Below are 6180 nucleotides of genomic sequence, written 5' to 3' on the forward strand. Positions count from 1 at the left end.
ACCGCTATGCCAGGGGGCCGGCCCCTAGGTATTGTTTTTTATGAGACTTTTGTCAAATACATCTGCAATGGAAGAAAAATATTTTGTCTATATTCTTTCCTTCACTTCTGGTAATAGAATCTGGCCACAGGAGTGGGCATATGGTCTAGGCTTGATAATCTAAATCATCTACCCCCTTGGCCACTGTCATTGGTTCCAACATGGACACGTGACCCAAACTGGGACAACCAGAGTTTTTTTTGTGTGTTTTTATCTATATATAGGCACTAGGAGAGTGTTCTATTCCTCTGGGATCACAAGTCACAAGGATCATGCAATCTTTCAGCTGTCACCCTCAGCTGAAAATATTCTCCCTGAAAATGAAGCCATCAGAGAAACATGGAGTAAAGAGGTGGCAAGGGAGAGACAGAAGTGTAACAATGTCCTTTAAGCATCTGGGTGTAACATCCCTCAGTTTTTCTGCCCTCTCTGCGCTTTTCAGTTATGAGTCAATATGTTCCTTCCCACTCCATCTCAGGTTAGTTTGAGGTGGTTTTCTATTACCTGTAAAAAAGTCCTAACACAGCGTAAAGCCGTCAAAGATGTTATATAATTGTCAGACAAATCGCAGTCACCTTTCTGCTAAAGCAATCTGCTTTTCTCCAGAGCAAGAACAAAATATTGCCTTTCAGTACAAACTTGATAAATTCTATCAATATAGTCAAAGGATAAACTAGAATTACCAAGGTATCATTCAGCATTGCACTCCTGAGAATGAAAAAAGGTACAAATCAAACCACTGATGAGAAGTTTATAAAGCCAACCATGAGTTAAAGACAAATATGGTTAATGCTAAATCAGAAGGAACTGTTGGCACAAGTCCTTTATCAAATGCTACTCTGTACAAAAGAAATGTCGATAGCATATAATGCGAATTGAAAGGTGTGTACTGGAACACAGTTTGCTGTATAGTAGGTTGAAATGATTGATATGTAGAGTAAGAATGAAGAGTGAAGCACTTGATGATTTTTTGCTTCTGGTTGTCATTGAAAACATGCTGCAGATGAAGAATTTTCATGTATATTACTTTGTGAGCTCTGGTGTAGAATGGAAAGGAGCATTTGGATTACTCCTACTGGAGCTGCAGCTATGTGTACAGCAAGACATACCTGAAGCCAATTCACATGCTGCTTTATTAACAGAGAACAGTTAGGGTTTTTTTTTAACAATGTGCTTTCTAATGTTGTTTCAGTATGGAAGACAATAAAGAATTCAAGTCATTAATGGCTACTGGGCAACTGAGACTACTTCGTTTCAGCAGTTTGGGCAAAGAAATGACATGCTCTTGATTGCCACATTGAAGTTTATTTGCTATGAAAGGAAAAGAACATACATCATGTTCTGTCAGGGGGTGGGAGGTAAAAACATATAACATTAAATTTACCATCTTAACCATTTTTAAAAGTATAATTCAGTAGCATTCAGTATATTCACATTGTGCAACAGATATCTAGAAATATTATGTTGCAACGCTAAAGCTCCATGTCCACTAAACATTAACTCTTCCTCCCCTCAGCCCTTGATGACCACCTTTCTACTTTTTGTTTCTGTGATTTTGACTACTTTAGATATTTCATATGAGTGGAATCAAGTGATTCCACTTGTTCCAGAAAAGGATTCCACTTGTCCTTTTCTGACTGGCTAATTTGGCTTACCATAATGTCCTCGAGGTTCATCCACGTTGTAACACGTGACAGGATTTCCTTCTTTTTAAAGGTTGCGTTATATTCCTTTGTATGTATAAACCACATTTTCTTTATTTGTTCATTTGTTGATGGACATTTGGGTTGTTTCCATATCTTGACTATTGTGAATAACGCTGCAATAAACATGGGAGTGCATATATCTCTTTGAGATCCTGATTTCAGTTTTTTAAATGTATATACCCAGAAGCAGGATTGCTGGGTCACATGGTAATTCTATTTTTAATTTTTTGAGGAACCCTCATACTGTTTTCCATAATAGCTGCACTGTTTTACATTCCCACCAATAGTGCACAAGGGTTCCAACTTCTCTACATCCTCACCAACACTTGTTAATTTCTGTTCTTTTGATAGTGGCCATCCTGATGGGTATGAGGTAGTATCTCATTGTGGTTTTAATTTGCATTTCCCTAATGATTAGTGATGTTGAGCATCTTTTCGTGATTATTAGCCATTTGTATATCTTCTTCGGAGAAATATCTATTCAAGTCCTTTGCCCATTTTTTAATCAGATTATTTGTTTTGTTGTTATTGTTGAGTTGTAGTAGTTCCTTATATATTCTGGATATTAACCCCTTATCAGATATATGATTTGCAATTACTTTCTCCCATTCTGTAGGTTGTGTTTTCACTCTGTTGATTCTTTTGACATGCAGAAGTTTTAATGTTTGGTGTCGTCCCATTTATTTATTTTTTATTTTGTTGCCTATGCTTTTGGTGTCATATAGAAGAAATCATTACTAAATCTAATGTCCTGAAGCTTTTCCCCTTGTTTTCTTCTAGGAATTTAATAGTTTTAGGTATTATGTTTAGGTCTTGAATCCATTTTGAGTTAATATTTGTATGTGGTGTAAGTTAAGGGTCCAAATTCATTCCTTTGCATATGGATATCTAGTTTTCCCAGCACCATCTGTTGACTAGACTCCTTTCCCCTTTGTGTAGGCTTGGCACGCTTGGGGAAAAGCGTTTGGCCATATATGGAAGGGTTATTTCTGGGCTCTCTATCCTGTTCCATTGGTCTATATATCCATCTTTATGCCAGTACCACACCATCTTAATTACCATTGCTTTGTAGTATCATTTTGAAATCAGGCAGTCTGAGCCTTCCAACTTTGTTCTTCTTTTTTCAAGGTTATTTTGGCTATTTGGGGTCCCTTGAGATTCCACATGAATTCTAGGATTTTTTTTTTTTGCTATTTATTCAAAATATACCATTGGAATTTTGATAAGTATATTGCACTGAATCTGTAGATTGCTTTGGGTAGTATGAACATTTTAACAATATTAAGTCTTCCAATCCATAAGTATGGGATGCCTTTCATTTATTTGTATCTTTGATTTCTTTTAGCAATGTTTTATATTTTTCGGTGTATAAGTCTCTCACCTCCTTGGTTAAGTTCATTCCGAAGTATTTTATTCTTTTTGATGCTACAGTAAGTGAGATTGTTTTCTTCATTTCCTTTTCAGATTGGTCGTTGTTAGGTATAGAAACACAACTGATTTTTGAGTGTTGATTTGTGTCCTACAACTTTGCTAAATTTGTTTATTAGTTCTAACAGATTTTTGTGGAATCTTTAGAATTTTCTATATATAAGATCGTATCATCTGTGAACAGAGGCAATTTCACTTCTTTTACAATTTGTATGCTCTTTATTTCTTTTTCTTATCTAATTGTTCTGTCTAGAACTTCCAGTACTATGTTGACTAGTAGTGGCAAGAGTACTTCAAGTCTTTGCCTTTTTCCTGATCTTAGAGAAAAAGCTCTCAGTCTTTCCCTGTTGAATATGATGTGAGCTGTGGGCTTTTTATACATGGCTTTTATTATTTTGAGGCATTTTCCTTCTGTTTCTAGTTTTTTGACTGTTTTTATCATGACAGGGTATTGAATTTTTGTCAAATGTTTTTTCTGCATCAATTGAGATGATTGTGTGGTTTTTGTCATTCACTTTGTCAATGGGGTGCATTACATTGATTGATTTTCATATGTTGAACTCTCTCTCTTTCCAGATATAAATCCCATTTAGTCATGATGTATGATCCTTTTAATGTGCTGTTGAATTCAGTTTGCGAGTATTTTGTTTAGGACTTTTGCTCCAATATTCATCAGGAATATTAGTGTTTTCTTTTTTTGTTATGTCTTTGTCTGATTTTGGTATTAGAGTAATGTTGGCCTCACAGAATGAGTTAGGGAGTGTTCTTTCCTCTTATATTCTTTGGAAGAGTTTGAGAAAGATTAGTGTTAATTCTTCTTCAAATGTTTGCAGAATTCTCCAGTGAAACCATCTGGTCCTGGCCTTTTCTTTGTTGGGAAGTTTCTTATTGCTGCTTCAATGTCCTCATTATACTAAATGTAGTTATAGGTCTGTTCAGATTTAGTATTTCTTCATGAGTCAGTCTTGGTAAGTGGTATGTTTCTAGAATTTTATCCATTTCTTCTAGGTTGTCCAATTTATTGGCATATAATTGTTTGTAAACGTCTCTCTTAGTACTGCTTTCGCTGCATCCCAGAAGGTTTGATATGTTGTGGTTTCATTTTCATTTGTCTCCTAATATTTTCTAAATTCCTTGTGATTTCTTCTTTGACCCATTGATTGTTTAAGAGTGCATTATTTAATTTCACATATTTGTGAATTTTTCTATTCTCCTTCTGCTAATGATTTCTAGCTTAATTCCATTATGTATACATGAGTTTTTGAAAGAGGCTTGATAATACTAGTAAAGAACATTTTTACCATTTTGAATGGCTTGCTCAAGTCCTGTATATTAGCCATATAGTCAACATCTGCGATAACCTGAAGCTATCACTTCAAGGCCAAAAACGTTATGAAATATGTAGATACCAGAATTTCTTTAAAAGACTGAATCAGAAGTAAATGGCTTAAAAGTCAAAACTTTGACACTTAGTAACATTTGATGACTTTTTTTTTTTTAAGATTTTATTTATTTATTTTTTTCCCCCCAAAGCCCCAGCAGATAGTTGCATGTCATAGCTGCACATCCTTCTAGTTGCTGTACGCGGGACGCGGCCTCAGCATGGCCGGAGAAGCAGTGCGTCGGTGCGCGCCCGGGATCGGAACCCGGGCCGCCAGTAGCGGAGCACGTGCACTTAACCGCTAAGCCACGGGGCCGGCCTGATGATTTTTTTTATTCACCATAAAAATTTATAAAATACCATTGACTTACTTTTTAACACACATTCAAATACTACAATGAAACTTAAAAAAATACTCTCCAGTGACAAATGCAAGCAAATATTGTGTTGTCAGTACAGTGCCACTAGCCACATGTGGCTATTGAACACTTGAAATTTGATTATTGCAACCAAGGAACTGATTTTTAATTTAATTTAAACAGCTGCATATGACTCATGGCTAGTGTATTGTACATTGCAGCTCTAGAAGAAGAGAAGTAATATACCCTCATCATTCTATACTGATGGATCACATCTAAATTAGGGCATTCAATTTGTTGAGATGTGAGATTGGGTGGAAGGTATGATGTAGAGTGATACAGACAAACTTCAGTGCATTCAGAGAAGAGTAATTGTGAGAAAACAAGAAACTTTATCATATTAGAACAAGATTAAAGGAATTTGAGGTGGCCTTCGTGGGAAAATAATAACTCATGTAAGCATTTAAGAGTGCAATGGTTGGAAGAATAATTAAATTTATTTTGAAAGTTTTTTATAGAAAGAATTAGAACCAATAGGTAGCTTGATATAAGCAAGAGGTTTCTATTGTGTATTCCCTTATTTAGAGGAGGGCAGTCCTTAGCTCCTCTTGGCCTCTGCAGTGATGTTATAGTATTATAATTTCACTTCCTCTCACTAAGAAACATTCCAAACAAGGGAATCATCCTTGAGTGACAATAGTTCCACTCTTGAGACCTCAAGCATTTTAATGGAAAAATTGGATACTTTTACGCTGAAAGGGAGATTTAGAGACAAAGCTTATAAAGCTCTGGAGGGGATCTCACCATATGCTTTTAGGGTCAGCAAGAATCAGGGTTTCAGGCTCTATACTTTGACATAATACTTAGTTTCTCTCAGCGAGCTTGTGGGTTTGGGATTGTGATCTCTGATTCTTACTGGAATCTAGAGAACAACGGGTTACCAAATTCTAAATAACGTTCTTAAGCAAGAAGCCTGCTACTATGATTCCACTAAGTTTTCTCCTACAGATCACATTTTCCCTAAACTTCAATCATTTAGACTACTCCTTTCTGGACCATACATTTCTTAAAATTAAATTATGACAATGATGTTTTACTATTCTGTCATCATACTCAGCAGTAGAGATATTCCTTTAAATTTGGTTTCCTCTTCAGAGCAGCATTATTCACAATAGCCGAAAGGTAGAAACTACCTAAGTGTCAATCAACAGATGAATGGATAAACAAAATGTGGTATATGCATACAGTGGAATATTACTCAGCCTTA

The sequence above is a fragment of the Diceros bicornis genome, chromosome 7 (assembly GCF_020826845.1).
Source record: "Diceros bicornis minor isolate mBicDic1 chromosome 7, mDicBic1.mat.cur, whole genome shotgun sequence".
In the NCBI taxonomy this organism is placed as follows: Eukaryota; Metazoa; Chordata; class Mammalia; order Perissodactyla; family Rhinocerotidae; genus Diceros; species Diceros bicornis.